Genomic DNA, 26,079 nt, shown 5'->3' on the forward strand with positions numbered 1-26,079 from the left:
TGAAATGGCACAGCGAGTGTTGTGGCTGTCATTTTTTAAGACCGTGATGAAAATTAGGGTTTTACGAAAGACGGAGGATTTCTTGATCAGATGTGCGACTATAATCTTTTCAAAAGGGCTGTGGTCCATAGAATTGGTTACTTAGTGATTCTGGTATAACTATCTCGTAAAAAATTGATGAATTCATTTGCTTAGACCTACTCCGGTATAGTCAATTCTGTCATTGTTAACTAGACCACACAATGTGTTATGTACTAATTTCCATTATTTTATATATCAGTGGAAAGGAATTTTTGTAAGGTCCGTAAATGAAACCTGCGTGTGTGTTCGAAACAACTGCAAAGAGACACACCAGAACTGAACCTGTTGTACAACTAAATTGCGTTTCGTGACAATCGTAGGCATATTCAGAGAGAAGTCAGTTGCCATTGAGACAGTACTTTCCAGTATGTACTACTTTTTGTGCGTGTGCAGTAGTGATTTTCTGTTCGCATCTGACGTCACATTGCGACGTCAGATGTCCAGTGACGTCAGACAGGGGCGCGGCCTTACGCAACGCAGAGGTGCGTGCAGGGATGAAGGACCTTCACTTTAAACAGACTTTATAAGGTATGAGGAAGTAGCAGTGAACAAGAGGCTCCAACGCCTGATTTAACCTGAGGACGTTTCCCTCGGTAAGCTGTTTACATGTGTAAAGTACCCGCTGAATTAGATGCCTGATTCCTGGATGGTCAGACGTAAACTGCAGTCTCTGCAGAGTTTCTCTTTCGATACACAATTTGTAGACTTTCTACTGATTCTCGTTACGTGGGCCAGTTTTCACCACACCATGACGCATATTCAGGTAGAAGAGGTCTTCACATACGCAGGCTAGTTGGGATTGTGTTGAATGAGTCACTGAAGGGTGACAAGTGGTGGTCCTCCAGCGCGGGAGTTGGGTGGGAAGCCAACGTGCCCTCACAGTAAAAATTATCACGCTACGAAACATTAGATCAGTTAGTGATTTGGCTAAGGTCTGGACTGTCGAGGAATCGGGGTTCGATTTCTGGTAGGGGCAAGAAATTTTTCTCTTCTCCATGACGTCCAGACCCATCTTATTGGACAGTGGGTACCGGGAACTATTTACTCGGGGGTAAAGCGGTAAGGGCGTGATACAGACAACTCACCTCTAACGAGTGCCGAGATTAGGGACGGTGGAGCTATATTTCTGCTTCCTCGTACCTCTTAATGGCGTGGTGCTTATTTGGTTAAATGCCAGGTATTTACCTTTACGATTCTTTCGCATTAATTACTGATTACCGTGCAATATTTCAGTGCCAGTTTACTTAGTCTATAAATAATTATAAAGTAAAGTTGCTCCTGTGCTTAACAAATTAAGAACTAAGCCATGAAGAGGCGTGGGGGAGTGGATGTATAGATCCACATTTTCTTGACCTTGGCACTAGTTGGAGCTGAGTGGTCAGCTTCACGCCCTGGCCGCTCTACTCCCGGCGATAGAGTTCCTGGTACCCATTGCATAGGAGACTTGATGGGCCCCAGAGCTGGTCTGGACGACGTGAAGAAAATTCCTGACCCTACCGGGACTCGAACTCCGGCCCCTCTGCCGTCCAGCCCATAGTCAGTCACCGTCATTATGCGCATGGAATATGAAATTATACGTTTGGCTCAAGCGTGTACAGTTATGTACCCAATTAGAACGGTGTATATTTTTATAGTACGTGTCCCTAAGAAATTTCAAGACCCACCATTTGAAATGCTGTAGGACTGGTGGCACCTAAGAAATTCTCATGACACCAAATTTATATTGTTCCATCTTAGGTGAATAATCAGATAGTGGTATCTCATCCAATTCCGTAATGTTGTTAGTAGTGTCATTGAAGATCGCTTAATTGGTTCAAAATGTATTAATGACGAAAAGTCACACGAACATTACGACCTTACAAGACTTTCGTAGCCTCACGCGGTAGCGAAGTTGGTTGAGGCACTATGCTACACACCGAAAAATCGAAGTTTCGCTTCCCAATGAGGTCACTGGATTTTTCAGTTGACCTAATCCTTCCAAACGCACTATGGTCCTGGATTCTACTCGCCCTCTAACATAAATGAGTACCAGGAATCTTCCTGGGGATAAAGCGCGGCTGGCTCATAAGGCTGAAAGCCTCAACTCCATTGTGTAGAGAAAATGTGGGAGCCTCGACGTCTCACAACCTTATGGGCCTTCACGGCTTGTTACAGGGATAGCTTTACCTTTTTACTAAAATGAGATAAGCAGACCCAAACTTCAACAAAGTGCTCCGTCCATCCTCTGATGAGGCTTCAGCTTCGGTATTATTCTCTCCAGGAACGGGTTAGGACTTCCTGAGCAAGTGAGGGTTACAATTCCCACATTTCTAAGGTCTGCTAATTATAGGCTGTCATTATTAGGTCGCAGATTTTATACCTTGCCCCTGGAGCCGGTTGATAAGAATTCAAGAAATATCCTGGGTGTCAACTTAAGTCATCCTTGTATTCTTGTAACAAAACTTAGTACCCCGAGGGAAACATTTCATCCGAAATAAGCTCTTACATGTTTCATTGTACATTGTCGGCAAGAAACGAAGGGCATTTTTTTGCGACAGAGTAGCGTCGAATGCTGGCAGGATTGATACGTTTGAAAGGATGGTGAAATACGTCGCCTTCTTGCACCAGTCGTCTAGGCGTCCCGGTCGAGACTCGAACCCAGAACCTCCAAAATACAATAATACAGCGTTACCGCTACACCAACATGTGAGTTTTCTAGTTCTTAATTTTAAAGATGAGGCATGGTCAGTTTTCGGCATGTTAATGTACCCCCCCACTCCCCCTCCATTCCATTCCTCCCTCCTGTCCTGGATTTTCGTCCGAATATTCTGGTCACCCTACCTGATGATTCATAACGCTGTGGTAATTACTGTGTTTTGGGGAGGTACCCTATTTCAGTCTTGGCAAGATTTCAAGTTTACCAGACATGATTTTTCCCTGATTCTCTGTAGTTTCTCCAGGAAAATGAGGGTATTAGTTCTACACAACAAATTATTCATTTTATACAGTTGTTAAGTTACTCGGTCAAGATCGACGTCCGTGTATCTTCATAAATTCTTTCGTCTTGTTTAAATCAAGTGTAGTTAACTAATTCAAATACATGCCCACATTGACATCTTGTGTGCTTCATTAACATTTACGACTTTGTGTTGAACGTTCCTTTATGTTTGTTTGTCAGCATATAACTCGGTATTTATTTTATTTCGGAGCTGCGGTAGCTCAGTCGGTATAACAACGGGCTATGGGTTTGATCGGGATTCGATTCCCGGCAGGGTCAAGGGATTTTTCTTTACTGCACAGAGTCCAGACCAGCTGTTGTGCCCACCTAGCCCCCTATGCAGTTGATATAGGGGCTCTCTCCCCGTGGGTAAAGCGGCTGGGGCGTGAAGCTGACCATTCAGCTCAATCTAGTCCAGAGATAAGAGCTGACTAGCTGTAACTTGCACTCACTCCATGTCTTCACTACGTGGTATTTAATTAATTAAGCACAGGGAGAATTTTACCCTTGGCTCTTTATTTTTTCGAATAGTGCCTTACTACAGATCGCCTACAATCTTCCCATCTCATTCTGTGTTGTATATTCTGAACAGTTGTATGAGTGTTGTTAAATTGCGTAAGAACTACTCAATCTTAATGATTAAGTAAATGAAACTGCTACGTTCTGTGACCGCACACAGAAGAGAATATTCACGTGTTATGTGGCACATGAGAATATTTATTGTACACGTTTTTTTTCCTTTGCACTACAGCCCCAGTGGGCCTAGGCCTACCTCCATGAACTTATCCGTTCACTTCGGTTTTTCTAGATTTTACACATTCGGTAGGACTCCTTGGGCGGGTGATGAGCTCGTCGCAAGGCCTCTACCTGTACAGAAACAGAAAAACGCACACATACAAACTAAACATCCATGCCCTGAATGGGATTCGAACCCACGATCCCTGTTTCCAAGCGAGCGAAGACAGTACATGCCTTAGACCGCTCGGCTACCGTGACCGGCTATTGTACACGTATTAATTCGAATTTTTGGAATCAGGATTTCCACATGTTCCTAGAAACTTGTCATGACCTTTTAATTTAAAAGTGGGAGGTAGGGCCTATAAATGCCCCTGTTACTACATTGTTTCGATGTGTGGGAATGACCGTTGGCTGTGTTATTTTGCAATGTCGCGCTGTTGAAACAGGTTGTGCTTGCCGTATTCCCTTTCATTGTCGCTGAACTGTGGATTTGATTTGGGTATGTGTAACTCTTTGGAGTGATGAGTATGGGATTCCAGCTTTTATTCCACTAAACAAATTGTTCGTTATTGTTGTCTGTCTCTCTGCGTCTATGTACTCTGAGACTCGCTAGCAACAGAACAGATGACAGGTTTTGTTCGTGTTCGGTATTTTGAAGAGTTAATCATAGGTCGATGTCTACTGAACTCCCAAAATAGGGGCCTTTCATATTGGATCCCCAAACAGTAAATTTCTATTTTGTTGGAATGGGTGTAACGAATTTGATTAAATTCTAGTCATTTGTGACATTATCTGCTTAAATAAAACTTCATAGGTGGTATCTTCAAGAAAATAACGCTCCTCGCACAAGTGACCCAAGTGCGAAATGTTGAATTCCTCGAAAACGGCTCGATCAGTTGTGAGTAAATGGACCCAAATAATGTATTGTGACATATAGACCCGTTGCTGGGCACCGACTCATTAAACACATTCCCGCGACAACGAATACGCAGGCAACATTTGGATAACTTCCGTTGCTATGCAACGCGCTGTAAATACAACAGTAGAGGAAGATGTGTTTTCTACATGGTTCGCATTGCTGGGCAACGGTGTTAACAAATCCAGTCATCCAATCCAAAACCCGTTACTCATAGTCACAAAGTTATAAGCATGCGACAGTATTTTGTAGGCTAAAATATTCTTAGAGTAACGGGTTTCGAACAGTGGGCCTTCTGCTGTGTCTCATTCACAAAATATTGTGGCGAAGGAGGCGCTGACGATTTTATCAGCTTTCACAAGTTTGTAGTACCGATAGTCCGAAGTACGAGTAAAACTGAGTTAGTCATATTTTCTAGAAAACTAATATGCTCGCGCCATAGTTCAAGCGGTTAGCCGCTGGCTTCCCACCTCGGCGGCCCGGGTTCGATCCCAGGTCTGGTCAAGTGGGATTTGTGGTGGACAAAGTGGCGCTGGGGCAGGTTTTCTCCGAGCACTTAGGTTTCCCCTGCCAATCTTCAATCCACTAATTGCTCCTCAATCACCCTCACCTATCTGGGGCTGGTACAATAGGCCAGAAGTGGCCGCGGTAGAAGGGATTTAGTCCCACCCCAGTAGCAATAAAAAAAAAACCTCTTCCTCTGCCCCCCCTCCTGTTGAATCAGGGAAACGCTTTGTTTCACTTCAGTTTGTTAATCCTAAGACTGTCTGTAGGACTGTAGCAAGGCCGCTACTTAACACAAACACAGATTAAACGCACACAGACATCCATGTCTTGAGTGGCTTTCGAACCCACGATCCCAGTGTTCGGGCGAGCGAAGACAGTTCATGTCTTAGACTGCGCGGTCACTGTGATCGGCCAGTCTACTCTCTAGGGATTTAAAAACAAAATTAGGTATCATTAAGACAGAGTGCTGTGATCCGTCAAGCATATACGTATAAGAAAGAATGTGCAATATTTTTGCATCGAATTTTTTGAAGTTGTCATTCTGCACGCGGTAGCTTAGTTGGTTGAGTCACAGTGCTACAAGCTGGAAGATCGCGGCTTCGAGTCCAGATGAGGTGTTTTTTTTTCAGTTTACCTAAACCTTCCAACCGCATTCTGGTTCTGAGGTCGACTCAGCCTCTTACAGAAATGAGCACCAGGAATCTTCCTGGGGGGTAAAGAGCGGTCGGCGCTTAAGGCTGACAAACTTACCGCCATCTGTGAGCCGATTGTCTATAGAAAATGTAGGAGCCTCGACGTCTCACAACCTTATGGGCCTTCACGGACTGTCACAAGGATAGCTTTACCTTTTTGCTGTCTTCATACATAATAACACTTCTTGTTTTGTAATTTTCTATCATCAAACTATCAGAATTTTATGTGCTCCTTATGCGAAGTGTATAAAATGAAGACATAATTGGGAGGTAATATGCCTGCCCTTGTCGACTGTGAAGATGGAGGCATCATGTTCTGTTGAAGTTTGGTATCTGCCTACAAGACGACAATTATCAGCACACGGAAGACCATAATCTGAACAATTCTGCATCTTGAAGATCTCTCAAGTACTTAGATTATAATATTTTGGGTACAGTATTAAAATCGTGTGACATTAGCGTTTCCTGCAGCACTTCAGGAGAAATTAGCAAAAATGAGAGACCACCCAATAATCACGGGCTAAATTTTTCAGTCTTCTTGTAGATTGTATAATGAAGTAGTGGGGGCCTTGGCAGGGAGACTGTTTGACGGGTGAACAACCCATTCCTGGCTGTCGTCCACAGTATTTGGATGTCGGCCGCGACTGTGTTGTGTTCTCCATGCTGACAGACGGGCTGCGGGCTGTGGATCAAAACCAAAGCAAACACCCTCTCCCCATGAACTGTTCTACTTGCCATGCCACACTGGCAGCTTGTTCAGAGACAGTGGCGAAACTAGGTGGAATTTGCTGACAGTGCAAAGTGAGAACGTGGGGAAACCCCGGTCGTAATCTCCGTGGCTTCATCTTTGGCAAAAGAGAATGTTTTATGTGAGGTTTATTATTATGCTGCGATATAATTATTTAATCGCGCAATTCTGTTAATTTAGTTTGCTCTGTCTCTTGTTTGTTCCTCTGTATACGTATTTCGAAACATCCAACACAACAGGAACACATTTTGCAATACTCCTTAGAGCGATGAGACACTTTCCTTTGTGACTTCTCCATCTTCATTTTGGCACCTCAACCGGACTCAAGCCTTGGCCTCCTCTACTGTCCGCATCTCGGTTTCGCTGCCCTGTTAGGTGGGGAAATGTGGGGGAGCGAAAGACGGAAGTTAGGGGTAAATGCATATCATGAAGAATCAACAATACGTAACACACTTGGCAGAGTTTTTCAGAAGTATTTGATTGTCTGATAAATTTGTGTACAAAGCTGACAAGTCACTTAATTTTCCAATACTGTTACTAGAATTCATGTGGCCCGTAGCGAGAGGACATGTTACCATTTCTAAAGAGTGTATAACGAAAATTCCTTGCAGGATCGTAATGCGAGTCCAGAAGGGTCTGAGGAAAACTGATCACCTAATTTCCTTTGCTACGACATGGACAGCATAGAAAACTACGCGTCCAACAATTCTTCTTTTGTTGCTTATGTAATGATGGCCTCGATAACGTTTTTACAGAGCCGTTGCCTAGGAAAGATAGAGGACACAGACACACAGATTAATGGGAAAGGAAATATACGAGTGCTTCGTTGAGATGGGCTCAGATGCCATGATACCCGTAGTAAGTTTCATGAGGACTGGTATAGGCAATCAAAAGTTAATAGGGAGATGGAGGGAAATAGACACATAGACATCATGGTCATCTCATAAAACTATTTTTATTTTTGAATATAAGGAAAGTAGGCTAAATTATACATATATTTAAATCAACAGTCTGACTCTAGGTCTAGACAAACAACCTTAAACTAATCTACCATCACTGTTTTAAATTGTGAATTATTCCGTTTGTAATAAAATGAAGTCCTTACTTAAAAGACTATGAGCACAGACAACTAAAGTGAAGGACACAGTGAAGAGGGGCACTGAAACAGCCGCTAAAAATGAAATGATGAAATTATTGCAAAGGTTAATTAACTCCGTCCAGGTGACTGATGGTTTTCTTTTTGATCTTTAATCCTTAACCTCTTTTGGTCCTATAGACCATCTTCAGAAGGATGTCAATACAATTAGAAACCATTGTTACAATAAGGTTTATGAATATTAATATGTACAATATCATCATAATACAGCGTACAAATCTAATGTTTTTAAACAACTACAGCGGCTTGTACCAACACGTTAAAATATTTATTACAGTTAGTGTGTTTAAAAATGTTAAAATTTTTAAGCCAAATTTGTACGTGTCACTTCTAATTCCTCCCCTCGAAGGAAACCAAGCGTCCACTGCCCCGCGGTTCCGTCGGTAAAGTAAAAAGTAAAGGTATCCCTGTAACAGGCCCTGGAGGTTCATAAGGTTGTGATATGCTGAAGTTCCCACATTTTCTAGACAGTCGGCTCATAGATGGCGGCAAGGTTGTCAGCCCTACGCGCCGGCCGCCCTTTACCCCCCAAGAATATTCTTGGTACTCATTTATGTTAGAGGCTGAGCCGTCTCCAGGGCCATAATGCGGCTGGAAGGATTAGGTAAATTGAAAAGAATCCAATAATCTCATCGGGACTTGAACCCCCCACCTTCCGGCTTGTAGCATAGTGCCTCAAGCAACTACGTTACCGCGTGCCCCGGTTCCGTCGGTTCCGGATGAAAATATCCTGCCAAGCAAATTAACAGCAACAACGACGACGACGACGACGACGACAACAACAACAACAACAACAACAACAATGTAACAGTGCAGTGGTCTCCCCAAATAATAAGTGTTGCCTGATCATGGCCCATGTGCGGCCGAAACATGTAGCAAGGCCAACAAATGTACATAGTTAATGTAAAAGAAAGTAAAATGGTGAAGGTATCCCTGTAACAGGCCGTGGATGCCCATATTGTAACACAAAATAATTCATGAAATGAAAATTATAACAAATATGTTATTGCCTATCATATAAAGAGTAATGAAAGAACAAAAGTATTTTAGCAAAACAAAACTATATTATTATAATTATATTAAATTATATTTTGTCAGTTATTAATGTGGTTATGACCTGTTAATGAGATGCTTGAGCTTTTATTCTGGCACGCCAGCACATCAATTCGGGGAAGAATATTAATTTTGCGTACCCCGTAAGGTGTCTTCGCATACTTCAGGTAGATGACCATTTAACTAGACCACTACATCTATGTTATCAGCAGGGACAAGAATTTCTCTATTGGCAGCAGCATGTATAATGACTTTTTGACACACAAAGGCCCCTATCCAATGGAAGCCAAGCAATGCTTCCGTAGATGTAAATCAGCCGGAGCTTACAGCTGAACCGAATTTCGTAATATGGCGTATTCGCTTCATACAAGAACGATTGAGTTACAGAAACAGCCTTTTCTAAGTAATACACACACTCAACAATAGAACAACTGATTTATGTAACTCGCATCTAGGCAACGTATCGGTAAACATATTTTCGCGCAGGCTCAATGACGTCACAACCAAACGGTGATCAGCTATCACGTGACTTATGTTTTCTATGTCTGCGTTACGCAATAATAGAACTGTGTTTTCTTCTTTGTCTGTGCCGCGGATGTATAACACGAGTCTGCTTGCAGAGTCGTAAAGTAACTCTGACTCTGACTCTGACTAAGAGTTAAGGAGCGTTTTTAGTTGAGTTCCGAGGTTCCAGGGCAAGAAATGGCAAGAAGGTTTCATAGTCATTTGAAGTGCTAGTTTTTGTTTTGAGATCCGTTGCCAGGATACGACTAGTAAAGACGGAGAATCGTAGTGCGTGTGCAACGGTGAACTGGAAAGTGTGCAAATCACCGATAGCGCTGTACTGATTGTAACTAAGAGATATTATAACCGAAGTGCTAATAAGTCGATTCAGCCGATCAGGAACCAGTTAACTTAATCACGCGTACCACTCTACACGTGCCAGTACGTATACTTAGAATGCATGGAAGTTCACGTCCATTCTTGCGTTTATCTTTCATGCTGTAATATTTATGTAAGTCCTCATTCTGCATATTAGATTGAAAAACATTCTAGCATATAACATCCTCTTCAGTTGGTTAGCGCTGTTAAGGTCAGACAGAATTCAAACTCTGTTAATGCCTCTGACGCCTCTTACTGACAAGTTTCTTAGTTTAGCTGATTTACGGGGCCATCAAGAAGGAACGGCGAACAACATGACCCCTGAAGGTGAAATGGATAATTCTCCCCGATTTGTCTCATTCAAAACCTTAATATTAACTCTACACTCTCTGCCCTCTCTGCTGCCCTACTTCACATACACAAGGGATGAGTGACAGACATAAGGGTGGAGGTAATTCAAGTAGTTTATCATCCTGAGTTACTGCTCTCCGACATCGTTGGAGAAGGGGCCTGTGTCCCACAATTTGTTGACACGTCAAGTTTTTTTGTTTTCTTTTTGTTTATGGACTGCTGGTCAAAAATGTTCTTTCACAGCACTGACCTCATTTACATGGGTTGTTTGCAGAAATTCTCAGTTTTATTATCAAGGAAATCAGATTGAAGTGATTTAAAAATGAATGTATTTCAAACTCTCTGGAGTGTTGCTGGTGTATGAGCATCATCAACATCGCCATGTCTGCTGCAGTACAACCTTCGCTTCGTTATTTATTGGGTCACGAGTGTAGCACGTGGCTACACGATTGGAAGGTCTGTGTATTGTGACCACTAGCTGAAAAAAAAATTCAAATTCAACTCTCACATGAGTAGACATATATTCCTTTGTTAAAATTGCTTTGATAGCAAGTTTTCTGGCTATGTTTACCAGATGCCGCTCGTGTAATCAATCTTAGCTATGTCACTACGAAGATTGTTCATAAATGTGGTTCCCTAGGTCATAAAAATTAAACGAAAAGCCATTTTTTTTTCCTTGGCACTACAGCCCCAATGGGCCTAGGCCTACCTCCATGAACTTCTCCGTTCACTTCGGTTTTTTTTCTATATCTTACACATTCGATAGGATTCCTTGGGCGGGTGATCAGCTCGTCGCAAGGCGTCTACCTGCACACAAACACAGAAAAACGCACACACACAAACTAAACATCCATGTCCTCAGTGGGATTCGAACCCACGATCCCGGTTTCCAAGCGAACGAAAACAAGTACATGCCTTAGACCGCTCGGCAACCGTGACCGGCACGAAAAGCCATTACAATGTTAAATATAGCTAATTTATTTCACCGAAGTAAAATTATTTAGCATTTGTTGCATGCTACCAACCCCTACCAAATTCTACCACCTATGAAAATGCTTGATTAACACATGTTACAGGCTAGGAAACCTTCACTTATTTAAAATCTCTCGAGCACTACTGGTGCAGTGATTGAGACTAGCTCTTTCTAAGGGGCCCAACTGAGTAGGTTTATCCTTCCCTATCCACCTGAAGACGGAGACAGATCCAGTCTCCGAAACATCGTGGTTTTTTGTCTTTTACATACCAGACGATGGGTGAAGTCCAAAATAAGCCAAAAGAAGTACAGTATACACCATCGTCAGAATCCTTTCAAGTCTATCATAATTAATATTGCTTTAGCGTACCAACTGTAAATAGCTGGATTTCCATTTTATCAGTGCGTCTTTTGATTGAAGGTATAGCTAACGAATTCGTGGCTAGACCACTCCTTCATTCAACTTCTTCCCCCTCCTCTTCTCTGATGTAGCCTTAACTTCCCTACTAACGACTTCAGTATTTATAGTGGACTTACTGTTTCTTTGTATTCAAGAACTAAGCTTCATCCGTGCATTAAGAGCTGATATATAAGCTATTAATTATTACAAGGGCCGGTCACGGTGGCCGAGCGGTCTAAGGCATGTACTGTCTTCGCTCGCTTGGAAACCGAGATCGTGGGTTCGAATCCCACTCAGGGCATGGATTTTTAGTTTGTGTGTGCGTTTTTCTGTGTTTATGTACAGGAAGAGGCCTTGCGACGAGCTGATCACCCGCCCAAGGATTCATACCGAATGTGTAAGATCTATAAAAACCGAAGTGAACGGAGAAGTTCATGGAGATACGCCTAGGCCCACTGGGGTTGTAGTGCCAAGGAAAAAAAAATTATTACAAGGAAGTGCAGTAGGATTTCTTTCATGTCACATCTCCCATAATGTTTGTTTATGACTCCATCAGGCGTCCGAAAGTATGTGTCGAGGTCTAAACAGCCTTTTGTTGGAGCTAGGCATTTTTTTTTCAAATTCTAGATATTTTACTGTCAGTAGGACTCCTTGGACGGGGTGTCAGCCCGTCGTAAGGCTGATACCTCCACAGAGGACAGCACAGACACAGAATAAACGCACACACAGACATCCATGCCTCAAGTAGGATTCGAACCCACGATCCCAGTGTTCGAAAGAGCGAAGATGATTGATGCCCTAGACCGCGACGCCACTGTGATCGGCATGTAATTGTATAGGCAATAAACATTCTCTAAGATTAAGGGAGAGGAGGAAATCTTCAGAACATTTTAATGTATTATATTATATAGAAGTGTCTTAAGGCATTGGCTTGCAAATTGGAGAAGATGCTTCAAAACGGTGATAGAAGATAAACGAACTAAGGTCCGATCTTTGTTCTTGCCTCACTTATAGTGAGGAATTTGGAGAAAGGCTCCTTGAACTTTTATGCTCATTTTGATGCAATGAAGACAGGTGACCTAAAAATGTCATACGTGGGTCACGGTCGGAAAAATGAATGATTGGAAAGCCGAAATATAAGCCTAAAACAGACAGGAGCCCACTATCGATTATGGGACGTTATAGTTTAAGAGACGTGACTAAAATGAAATTGACTGAGATGGAAGGTGAACACAAAAAACAATGAAGAATACAATCGAGGAGGAGAAGAAGAAGAGGAAGAAGAATACTGATAATTACATCGAAGATCAATACATTTACACTGATTGTTCGCGGTGTTAGTTCTGAAACATATGTCGAATGTAATGAAAAAGTAAAGTGAAGCTATCCCTCTACCAGGCCATGAAGGCCCATAGGGTTGTGAGACGTTGAAAGTCCCACATTATCTAGACAACCGGCTCAAAGATGGCGGTAAGGTTGTCAACCTTACGCGCCGGCCGCACTTTACTCCCCAGGAAAAGTATTTAATTAATCGATTCCTGGTACTCATTTCTGTTAGAGGCTGAGTCGACCCCAGGGCCATAGCGCAGCTGGAAGGAATAGGTCAATTGAGAAAAATCCAATGACCTCATCGGGACTTGAACCCGCGACCTTCCGCCTTGTAGCAGAGTGCCTCAACCAACTACGCTACCGCGTCCCTCAAATGATATATGATGAGATTAATTTTGTACAAAATCATTTATTCAGTGAGTATCCTGGTAAAGTATCTTGACTTTTGTAAGAACGCGATGCTCCATCTTCAAGGTCGAATTGTATTCGTTCGCTTCTAAACTGCAACCAGGTAGTACGGTGTCATGTCCCATAGGATAGTTATATTTTGCAGCTAAGATAGCATATAATGTTAATGTCCGGCATGTGACCCTTTCTGAAATGAAATAGCTTTCCTCACTCCGCTACCTCACAGAAGATAATAATATGTAGTAAAAGTGACGTATTTATGTTCAGTTAAAAACTGACGGGACATGCTCCACGTCTCTAAGTTTAAATTCTTCCGTCGTTTCAAAATTTCACCATCACTGTCCTGGCACACTTTTCATTTGCTGTAAGAAGACATTTGGTTAGCAGAAATGAGAACGCGTATGTAGATCACCGAAAATCATGCAGGATTTGAGGTTCTCACAGCGGTGGTTAGGGAGAGTTCTGATTTCTGAAATATATTTCCATGTAGTCCTTTGAAGGTCAACCGAAATTATAGAGAAACATGTCGCCTCCATCTTTAAGCTTTGCTCTCTAATTGCCTCATGCTGTTTTTTTTTCTTGAGTTATTATCTGAACCTGACGATGTAGTTGGCGAGTTCACCCGAAACGCCGGTTGATTGTCAACATATTAAACGTCGTTATATACCAGAAGACGGAACTCGTTAAAATCACAGTTACAATAAAAATACACGATTGCAGTAAAATGTGAAAGAAGCAGAATTGTAATATAATATTACAAATCTACGAAGGAAGCCGGAACTTAGTGTTGAATTCGTGTTTCAGACGTTGTGTTCCTTTGTATGCAACTGTCGCAAATTTACCAGATAAATCATTTCAGTGTGTTTCCCTCTAATGCTAACATTTTGGCGTTTTTGTTTACTGTGCTCTGCAGAGATAGTTTTGTTCTGTGCCAATGGCGACGCAGTAGTGGGCCTTCGAAAATTTCTCTCAAATACAACGGCCAGACAACTCGTCTGGAATAATGGTTTAGCATTTATTCATTCATTAATGGCTCTACAGCCCTTTGTTGGGCCCTGGCCACTTTTTGAGTATTGGGGATCAGCCCGTCGCAAGGCCGCTGCCTACACAAAGAACAGTACAAACACAGAAATAAACACACAGACATCCATGCCTCGAGTGGGATTAGAATTTAGAACCCACTATCCCAGCGTTCTAGCGGCCGAAGAGAGTTCATGCCTTATACCGCGCGGCCACAGTAATGGGCAGTGGTTTACCATTGGATCATACTTACTTACTTATGGAGCTGAGTTCTTCTTGAGGAGCCGCCAAATCTGCAGCTACTCAAGAATTTCTCAGCATTTTATGGAACCTGAAGGTTCATTACGCCGGTCACGGTAGCCGAGCGGTCTAAGGCAGGTACTGTCTTCGCTCGCTTGGAAACCGGGATCGTGGGTTCGAATCCCACTCATGGCATGGATGTTTAGTTTGTGTGTGTGCGTTTTTCTGTGTTTGTATACAGGTAGAGGCTCTGCGACGAGCTGATCATCCGCCCAAAGAGTCCTACCGAATGTGTAAGATCTAGAAAAACCGAAGTGAACGGAGAAGTTCATGGAGGTAGGCCTAGGCCCACTGGGGCTCTAGTACCAAGGAAAAAAAAAAAAGTTCATTACGGTGTTCACAAGAGCCCTCCACTGGTCCTTATTCTGAGCGAGATCAATCTAATCTATACCATCCCATCCTATCTCTCTAAGATCCATTTTATTATTGTCCACCCACCTACGCCTTGGTCTTCCTAGTGGTCTCCTTACTTCTGGCTTTTCCACCAATATCCACGCATTCCTCTTCTCCCCCACACGCTACATGTCATGCCCATTTCACCCTAAGTGGCTTCATCATCCTAATTATACTTGGAGAAGAGTGCAAGTTATGAAGCGCCTCATTATGCAGTTTTACCATTGGATCATAACATTTTTAAAAGATGTGCTCGACTTGGAGTATACATACAAGGAGGAATCAGAAGTAGGAGCAATGTAATCAGAATCAAGGCAACAGCACTGCACTATTAACAGGTGCATTATTTTTCAACATGGTCCTGCTGTTTTTCAACATACTAAAATGCAGCTTTGCACATGCTTATGTTTGAAGTTGGAATTAAATATTTTTGGCCCGAGCGGCAAACCATGTATCCACCGCCTGCAATTCATGGTCACTGGCAAAACGACAGCCCCTTAAATCATTTTAAGGGGGTTCAAACAGATGCAAATTCGACAGAACAAGGTCAGTGCTTTATAGTGGATGTTGTTAGATCTCAAAGTGTAATTGCTGGAATGTTCCACAGATGTGACGGCGAGCGTTAACATGCAACACGACAACACCGTGTGACGGTTGTCCTCGGCTTTTAATCCGAATCGCGGGCTTCAGCACGTGACGCAGGATCTCAGTGAAAAACGCATTTCCTGGTGATATTCATGGATTTGTCCTTGCGATTTCCAATAACCATGACTGCACTCTTTCTTGGTGGAGATTTGAACTTATTTTTGACAGGGGATGTTAGATATTTCCATCTCTTACTCCTACGATTGCTTTGTGGCTCATAGGGGTGGATCCATGTTTCATCACAAATAAAAATGAGACAAAAGAAGAAGTCACCTTAATTGAAAAACGTAAACTCTAAGAAGATGAATAAAAATATTGGTAAAATATTTACATGTATGATCGTCTATCCAAAACAGTACTGTCACGTGTAGGGGTCTTGTATAAGACTGGTTTTGGTTTGGAGGATTGGAGTTATTGCACCATATACAGTATTCAGAACTCGGGACTACAGGTATTACAGCGCTATCTCCGATCTACACACTTTACAGTTCACCGTTACACACAGAATGGAGTTCTAAGTCTTCACTAGTCGTATCCTGCCAATGGATTTATAACAGTCCCACCGTCACTTAAAATCACACGTGGAGCCTTCTTGTCAGAGTACAGTTCATTTCTTACCATTATTCTCAAGCTTCCAATTCCGAAAACTCGACTCAATTCAATTCTTCTGCCCCCAAGCTCGTATCCTGGCAGATTGGCTTCCCGAAATTCGGCTGTACTCCATACTTCCGGCTACTCTTCTGTATTGCCGAACACTTCTTTATAACCACTTTCCACGAACCACTCAGAAAACACAGCTTCTGTTGTTAAGAAGGTGTGTTTACTGATCTGTTACCTAGCAATAAACGTCATGTCGTCGCGCGAGTTTGCTTCTTCGGGAATGTGTTTGCCGAGCCGTTGCCTAGCAATGGGTCTATACTTCTCAGTATTATGGCTTGATATTACTTCAGTTGATTCTGACCACCCATCGAGAACAAGTATAACGATCAAATATGCACAAGCTCTACCTATTCTGACCTGTATTCTGGGAAGTTCCTGGTTCGAATCTCAACCGGGCCATTGGACATCTTGACTCAGGTCTTTGTGGTTTTCATCAGGTCCTTGAGGCAAATTCCGGAGTATTAGCTCGATTAGAGCACGAACTCTTCCTTCTAAACCCCTTCCAATTCACATTCAGAAGTCGTCTTACCATATACTCTTGATACCTATAGGATTGTTAAATAATCCACGAGAAAATTCGTTATGACCTTGTTGCAGCCGGTGATGTATCTCCACACAGTTACGCGTGTGCTCTTTCGTGAGCTGTTTCGTAACCCAGCTTCCACATACCTCACGCAAGTGAAGACTGCGGTAAACGATTTCGGGGACAGGACAGGGACTGAAAAAACAAACTCCGTGGCCTGTAGTCCGCAAGCGAATTATACCGACCGAGCGACGGCCGCTTGTCGGCGAAATTAATGCCAAATTTTGCGGACAGAGGGTGTCGCGTGGTCAGCGCAACGAATCCCCACGGCCGTTAATCTCGGTTTTCTAGACCGGAGAACAGGGACTGATCTGTAGTTAAATTGACACTTCATCGATAGTCGGAAACTGACGCGTGGTGGGTTCAGTGTTTCACTCAGAACTTATGTTCTATATGACTTTGCACACGTCATTGACCGTAATATAATTTTGTCTGCAGATAAGGGTCACACAATCATCGCACCGCACAGAAACAAGAATTGTTTCTTATTGCATTTCGTTTAATGTTCACCATGTTGAAAGAAGTTCCGATTAAAATTTAAAATATTAGTTGGACCTATATTATACTCGTCTGTCTTATATCTGCCATTGTTAAATGTTCAACCCCCCCCCCGACTATTATACCTAGGTGGCTGCTGTACCGGTAACGCTCTGTACGGGAGGTACTCACTTCGAATCTTGGGCGGGACTTCGACTGCTGTGATTACGGAGAGTACTTTGATTATGCTACAATTGAATACTTCCATATCCCTTGGAATATTGTATTCACAGTTCATTGTTTCATTCGACGCCACACAGTGTGTAATACAAACAGCTTTGTAAATTAAACTATAGACCCCACTAATATAAGGAGCCGGGATACTTCAGTCGGTATAGCGACTGGCTACTGGCTGGAGGACAGAGGATTCGGTGTTCGAGTCCCGGTGAGACAAGAATTTTCACTTCTCCAAGTCATCCAGACCGACTGTGGGGTCCACCTAACCTCCTATGCAATGGGTACCGGGATGTTCTTTCCTCGGGGGTAAAGCTGCCGTGGCGTGAAGCTCACCACACACGTCAAACTAGTGCCGAGTTCAAGAAAATATGGATGTATACATCCACTTCCCATACGCCTTCATGGCGTAGTACTTAATTAGTTAAGCACAGGGACAGCTTCACTTTAACCCACTAATGAAATTTAATGAACGTTGCTCTGCTTTAATTCGGCAGTTCTGGCTAAAGGTATTCCATAGTTTCTGTTTGCTACCCCGAAAAATAGCACCCCAAATCCTGTCAGCTGTTCTTCCGACCTTTTTCCAGGGTACGCTCAGTATTCTGGATTTAGGCTGTAACCGTGGATGAGAAGACTTCTGTTTTCTAAGGTATAACGCCGTCTTCTCCGTTGATCGTCAGCCGACGTTCCGGAGGCGATATGTTCCTCCGATTTCTCCGTTGATTTTAAACTGGCTACACGGCGTTATATCCTAGAAGGCCGCGCCATAGCTCAAGCGGTTAGTCGCTGGATTCCCACCGCGGCGGCCCGGGTTCGATCCCGGGTCTGGTCAAGTGGGATTTGTGGTGGACAAAGTTGCCCTGGGGCGGGTTTTCTCCGAGTACTTCGGTTTCCCCTGCCAGCCTTCATTCCACCAAATTCTCCATCATCATAATCACCCGGGGCAGACTGCAATAGTCCAATCAGTGGCCGCCGTGCCGAGTGGACCCAGTTGGACTGCAGCCCCCAGTAAGCGAATTAAAAAAAAGTGTAATTATATCCTAGAATACTCTGTACACTTCTGGTAGGAAGATATCAAGACATTCTAGGTGAAGTGGCCATTGTTTCCAAAGTGACTCCATGTAATTCTGTGTTAGTACCTTGAAACTTATCGCGGTCGACTTTTTCCTAATTCTTACTTACCCACCATTCGTATGTTCATTTGATCATTCGACGGTAAATAAGCTCTGCAGCTGAAAAGCGTTGTGAAATAACAAAGAACCAGGGAATTAATCGCTGTATCTGTATCTGTATCTGTATATGTTACAAGCAGTTAGTGGACACACTGTGCAGAAGTGAAATAGACTGATTAGAAGCGCAATACGATTTGCGCTGCAATCATTGAAGGACGCGGACGCGGAAGAATTTATAACATTTATAGCGAGTAGGGGAGAAGTAAAACAGTTGGAAGGTCGACTTTTGAGTTATGAGTAACTTCCTTGTTTCTTTTGAACTTTAGTAGGACTGTTTACAGATGTTGATTCAGCGCCGGGATCTTGTTCTTTTGAAATCCAGATGTTTATCGCAAAAGATAGCTGGTACGTGTAATATGACGCCTGAAGTAATTCATTCTAAATAGCCCTGAATAGGTTCAGCTCGATTTTTTTTATATAGATGTAGATCAGGAGGACAGAATACCCAGAACATTTCAAAATTTAAATAGTTTGTTTTAACACTTTGAACCTTGAAATAAAAAACACACAAAACGTCTCCATTACAAAGATGAACCGGCATAGCCTATAATATTTGTGGAAATCCTACAGTCATTGTTTATTGTGAGAGTAGTATTGTGACGCATAGACCCATTGCTAGGCAACGGCTCTATAAACACCTTTCCGCAGAGACAGATTCTTGGTAAAGAGCCCGTTACTAGGTAATGCGTACAACAATACGCGACGTCCATTGCTAGACAATGTACGTGCTTCCTGTGAAGTCCACCCCGAGGCTATGTAACGAGAAGCCCAGAATATCTGACAGTAACGTGAGGCAATTGACGACCAATCGAAGACCATCAAATGGACAGACCTACATGGAAGCCCTCCTGCTCTTCCTTGTTACCTTAAGAAGAAACGTAAAATCTCAAGAGACATTCAAGCTGAATAGCCTTAACCATATAATTAAGGTAGAATCATACAGAGCTCAAACTGGCCTTATACAGCGCCACAATTGCCAAAACTTTGGCCATGTCTGGGCTACTCCTACGATGTATTTGATGTGGTGGTGGCCACCTGCATAAGGAATGCTCCGAGAAGACGAATACAGAATCTACGCCGAGCTGCTGCAGTTGAGCCCTAGTAGAAGGAGAGAAACCTCATCCAGCGTCATACCGAGGTTGCAGCCATGCGAAAGGAGAGTACAGCGAGCTCCCAAGGGATCCTCTGTGAGGACGTTCTTTCTCAGTTCACCTCACCAGAGCAGTCATACGCAGCTGCACTGCGTCAAGACAATCAACACCAGCAACCAAAGACACCGCGTGCAGCAGTAGTTGCTGACAGGTCTGTCAGTACAGGCTCCCAGCTCGTCTAACAGTGACGCTGTAGCCACTGCAGTGCATCAGATCATGACAGAGCTCAGTGGAGCTCATTCACAAGAAGACATTACAAAAATGGTACTTAATTGAATGCAACAAAATGGCTGCTACAGTTCATAGGCCGCTCAGAATCATAGCATTTAATGCAAATGGCATTTGGAGGCAGCGCTATGAGCTCAGTAAACAGCTGCAAGACTTACATATAGATGTGGCTCTTCTCTCAGAGACACTACTCAAACCCCATGATAGATTCTTTATTCCAAATTATCACTTTTATCGTACTGACCGCTTCCCAGGAAGAAAAGGCGGAACTGCCGTTGCAGTGAGAAAAGGCATTCCCCACAGCCATGTAGACCTGCCTCCGCTTGTTTGAATAGAGGCCACAGGGGTTTGCATACCGATCGTTAGTAGCGAAGTACTACTTGCAGCAGTCTACGAAGTATAAGTATAAGTCCCCAGGCCACTCCTGGAATGATGCTGACATCACTGAGCTCTTAAGCTTTAGACATAAGTCGATACTGGCAGGAGATCTGAATGCTAAACATCCATTTTGGAATAATGGTGTTTCCTACCCATCAGGCGTGAAACTGCTGAATTTACTGCAGATAAATGAGTTCCAAATTTCAGCACCACAATGTCCCACTCATTACTCTCCTACGGGAAATGGTGACGTGCTCGATATTGTTGTGCACAAGAATGTCCGGCTGTCAGAAGTCACTGTCTCTGATATTCTGGACTCAGATCACTTATCAGTTGTTTTCCACTTGCTAGATCATGTTAGAACAAGAAATCTTTCGGAGGCGGTTGACAAATTCACAGGTTGGAAGGGGTTTCAAAGCTTGGCCTCTGAATTAATTTCAACTAGGATCCAAATTATCTCGGAGGAAGAAGCCGATAAAGCGGACCGCGACTTTACTGCCTCTATAGCTTCTGTGTATAGGCTATCGACAAGCAAAATTACACCCTCGGACCTTAATAAGGACATACCTGGTCTGGAAGGTTTGCTGAAACATAAGCGGAGGTTAAGGAAACTGGCAAGTAACCCGGGATCCAGCATGTAAAACGGCACTCAATTGGGTCTCCAAAACCATCAGGCGAATGACCCGTAGAAAGGCACTAGAACGGTGGGAAACAAAAATAGGGAACTGTGAGGTCACACCCCAATCTCTGTGGCCTATTGCGAAATCGCTTATGAAAATGGATGGACCAAAGGCACCAACCGCTGTTCATGGACCTTTAGGAATAACACATAACCCTGATGAGAAAGCCAACGTGATAGCGGATTGTTCAGAAAACGAGTTCACATCTCATGAGCTATGTGACGAAAGCCATGTGCTACAGGTAGAGACTACAGTACAAGCTCTGCTTGCATCTGTAGAAGGCACTACGTTGGGGAAAGTACGACCTTGTGACATACATAAATTAACAAATACATTAAAATTGCAAAGGCTTGTGGACTTGATGGTATTCCAAATGAATGCTTTAAGCATCTTCCAAGAAAACCACTGGTACACCTGACACATTTATTTAATCACTGCCTTCGGCTGTCCCCTTTTCCAAAGCCTTGGAAAGAAGCAAAGGTTATAACGTTACCGAAACCCGATTAGGACCTAAATTTTCCTCAAAATTTACGCCCGATTAGCCTCTTGCCTACAACAGGCAAGATATTCCAAAAAGTTATTCTGAAAATAGTCTAAAGGCCCATTGAAGAAAAAGGCCTGATAAATGCAAACCAGTTTGTTTTCCGTGCCCGTCATAGCACGACACTTCAATGTATGAGGCTTACGGACCACGTAACCTTAAATTTCAACAATAACACGTCTACAGCTGCTGTGTTCTTGGATAAAACATGGCACACTGGCTTGCTATATAAATTATCTACATTATAATTTTCGATAAGTCTAATCAAGCTTATTAGCTCTTTCCTTTCTCAAAGAAAATTCAGTGTTTCGGACGAAGCTGAAATGTCTACATCAAGGGAGTGCTACGATACGCCCCAAACACCTGGTCTGTCTAGGTCTCTTTGCTGACGACACCTGTATATATGCGACTGACTGCAAGGTCTCAGTGTTATTGAGACGTGGTGTGATCGCTGGAACATAAAAATAAATGAAGATAAAACTCAGGCAATCTACTTCTCTCATAGACTTAGGCCCCCTCAGACTCATCTTACATTGAATGGGCAGAATATCCCCGTTGTCAATCATGTAAAATATCTGGGCGTAATCTTCGATGAGAGGATTACGTGGAGATTTCAGATAAGAATGATTGAAGCCAAGACCTTCAGAACATTTATTAGAATCATCAGTAATCACTTACGCTTGTCCCGCCTGGGAATTAGTGGTAGACACCTACCTCCTAAAATTGCAGCGCATGCAAAACAAGGTTTTGCCTACCATTGGAAATTTTCTATGATGCACACCAGTCCGCAACTTGCACACGGCTTTAAACTTTCCGTTTGTATACGATTATATAACAAAATTGTGCAGACGACAAACAGAAGTCATACAAAATCATGATAATGAACATTTTCGCGGTATAGGACAAGGTGAAGCCAGACACAGAAAATATAAGAGGCTTAAACTTGGCGGTGGTCAAGCTTGTGATCCTTCAAATGACTAAGTTTTCGTTGTAGCATAAGATATTGACGCTGATCATTCTGAGCCCTTATTTATTTGGATGATTATAGATGTACATGAAATTTATTTCTAATTAATTGTCGGTAATTTTAATTTCAAAAGTCTTATGTTTCGATATTACTGAAAATGTATTGTGATCTTTAATATCGTATTTCATTGTCTGGGACTTGCAATACGGTGTTTATGTTGAAATTTCTAGATTCTGGCAGGACCAAGGAGTCCGTAGTTCTGACATTTACGAGCAGTCATAAATTTAGCTAGGGTACAGGCAACCGGACGCGCCTAAAGGGAAGGTCAGTGAGGACAGGTCAGAACTTGTTACAGTTGCCTGTGAATGAGGGCCAGTATGATTGAGTTGCCTCGTTCAAGCTTCCTACGGAAGATGGGATGAAATGTATATGTCCACACCATGGAGAATTCGAATTCTTTCGAATTCCCGGCGTGGGGTGTGCAAGTCATTCCACAAAAGAGAGACTTTCACCATATTCCGAACTGAACGGACGTGACCCTTGCACGCTCCGAGACATAGCTTGCCGATCGTGTAACGCCGTAACTTAAAGCTAAGAATACATTAATTTAACAGTGTGGTTTGGAGAACAAAGGTGAATAAACGTCATTTGGATTAACTCCCAGAATACCGATTTCTTCGGCATCGCTACACTGAGACTCATGCAAACCGACCCAGCTAGTTTCCCGTACCTATACCGATCTTCCTTAGTTGATCTGTGAGGACAACTTGCAGTAGCCATCATACACTGTCCTAAGGTAGAAACAGGTGTAGCAGGGATAGCACCATTCCGACTGAGCTGATACAAACAAAGGCGGGTTGGAAGAGAGCGGTGTTAATATGTAAGTTAGGCATGATCTACACTGTAAAGCCTGTACTGACAGAGGACTTGTGTATAAAGCAAAAGGAAGAATTTTCGATAACATTTTACATGTGCGAAATATACACTTGACGAAAGGTCGACTGTATTCATAAGAGACAGACCCGTCTTCTCGTCAGAGAGGATGTTACATAGGGACTATTACCGCAAGAGTTCAGTTGGGGAAAAAATCTCTGGTCGTAGGCATCAGGGGACCTAACGCCGGGACGAACTGATTGGCAGTGAACCGCCAGTCGTAAAGTAACTTTCTCCCACTCTCTCTCTCTGACAGTAATATGATAACGAAAATGTTCGCAATATCGGACAAGGAGAAGCCCGAAATAGAAAGTGTAAGAGGTTTAAACTTGGCGGGTGTCAAGTATACGACCGTTCAAGTGACTAGACTGCCGTTATAGCGGAATCTACTAGAAATAGGGCATAATCTGCTGTACTGAGCTTGGACTGACAAAGGCCCTGTATATATTTTATATACATTTATTAACGTGTTTAACATGTAAAATGTAAATATCCTTGACATTATGACAAATGGCTTACTACTGCAGACAGTGCTCTGACAAAAGACAGACCCGTCTTCTCGTCAGGGAGGGCGCCCCACAAAAACAAGACCGAAAGTGTCGAACAGTAATAAATATCTGGTCTTGAGCCCCAGATTTGGTTCAACATCAAGACTGACTGACTGACTGACTGACTGAGCGTCAGTCACAATATGATTTTGCCATTGACTGACAGTTCAGTTCAGATCAGTTCAGTTGGAAGTCAGAGGTCCAGAGTGTCGAGTCGAAGATAGTGATTTGTGAAATGTTGTAACAAGTTGTATAGAGATCTAATAAATTCAATCATCAAATCCAAAACCCGTTTTATAAGTCACTCAGACCCCCAATATGTGACAGTATGAGACACATAAATTCACTGTTATCAGAAATAAAAAGTTTTAATACGCATTGAAACAGTTACTACGGTGCAGTAGTTACTTCGCTTTAAACAGTTAAACGAGAAGTGACACACAAACATTTGGTAACGTGCGGAGAAGAAGAATCGACACAGTAGTGTAACCGTCCCTTGGTTCTGCTAGCTCCGGTAGGGAAATTCAGCTCCTCTCAGGCCGTGTTGACTGGCCACGACTTGGGTGATTAGTGGGGCTTTAGGCGTAGGAAAGTCACACTCAACACCAATTAACTGTTCTAAGTTTTTATTCAGTAAGCACTATATAAATGTTAACTGCACCGTAGTGACTCACTTCACAGATTAGTGGATGTAGCTTCCTTACTGTTTACTAAAACTCGCACGTTAATAATCACCACAGGGGGTGTTTACGGGGATCAGAACACGTGTACCCCCGGTGAATGTAAATTTCAGAGTCCTCCTTGCCAAGCACCCTCTGAATGGCAAAGATTTGCCCTGGTTGCCCAAAATTCGGGCAAAGGACCTCCCACTTCAGATGATGATTGGCTGGACCGGGCAGACTGGGAGGTTGCTTACCTTTCTCCTCCAATTAGGAAAGCGAATATCCACTAGTGTGCAGCTTAGGGGTGAACTTTGCCACCTGCTGCGTGGCTGTCAAACTGAGATTTTGGGGTAGCAGGAAACGACGCTGCTAAAATTATGACTTCCCCTTTCAAGTTTAGAATTTCTAAAGAACCCGGTCTCGTGTTACGCATTAAATTGACTGATTTACGGACGGGCAGCTGGCTTCAAGCTTGACCCAAGCCGCTTGCTGCGTGTTTCAGGGGGGAAAATCTCAAATTGTGAGACGAAAGCGAGGAATTTCACAGAACCCTAACCATACACAAAACCAATTGACCATACCGTAAGCTCGACAGTTACAGTAGAAATAATGTTTTGTCATTACACTACACTGAGCACTATATTAAAATGGAAGAAAATGCTGAAATATTATGTGGAAGTAACAATATAGTGAAGTCGTGGATGTTATTTCTGGTTTCCAGTCCCAGCTGGAATCAAGCTGGAACATAAAGCAGTTCACAATTGGGTCGAGCAATTCTCGCAATGACATTCGAAAATTGCAGATGATGCCCGACCCCGACCAGGAGCGGAAGTTGCTGAGACAACGGTCAGAAGACTTCTATGCTGCGGGTTTCGACGCAATGGTAAAGCGATGGGACAAGTCTATCAATGATATGTTGGGATTTTGGACTTTATCCATCGTCCTGGTTTTTNGTACAAGTATATCAATGTTGGTGCACGATATGTTGAGAAGTACATGTATTTTCCAGGTCCGAATGTCACATGTTTACGTTTTATAACCATTTGTGACCTATATACTGACTGTCTGTCGTATATGAACATTAACATAAGATGAATTCATTCTTATACACCTCTTATCTCATACATTTTTTTTCCTTGGCACTACAGACCCAGTGGGCCTAGGCCTACCTCCATGAAACTCTCCGTTTCACTTCGGTTTTACTAGATCTTAGAACTCCTTGGGCGGGTCATCAGC

The sequence above is a fragment of the Cryptotermes secundus genome, unplaced genomic scaffold (assembly GCF_002891405.2).
Source record: "Cryptotermes secundus unplaced genomic scaffold, Csec_1.0 scaffold262, whole genome shotgun sequence".
Lineage (NCBI taxonomy): Eukaryota > Metazoa > Arthropoda > Insecta > Blattodea > Kalotermitidae > Cryptotermes > Cryptotermes secundus.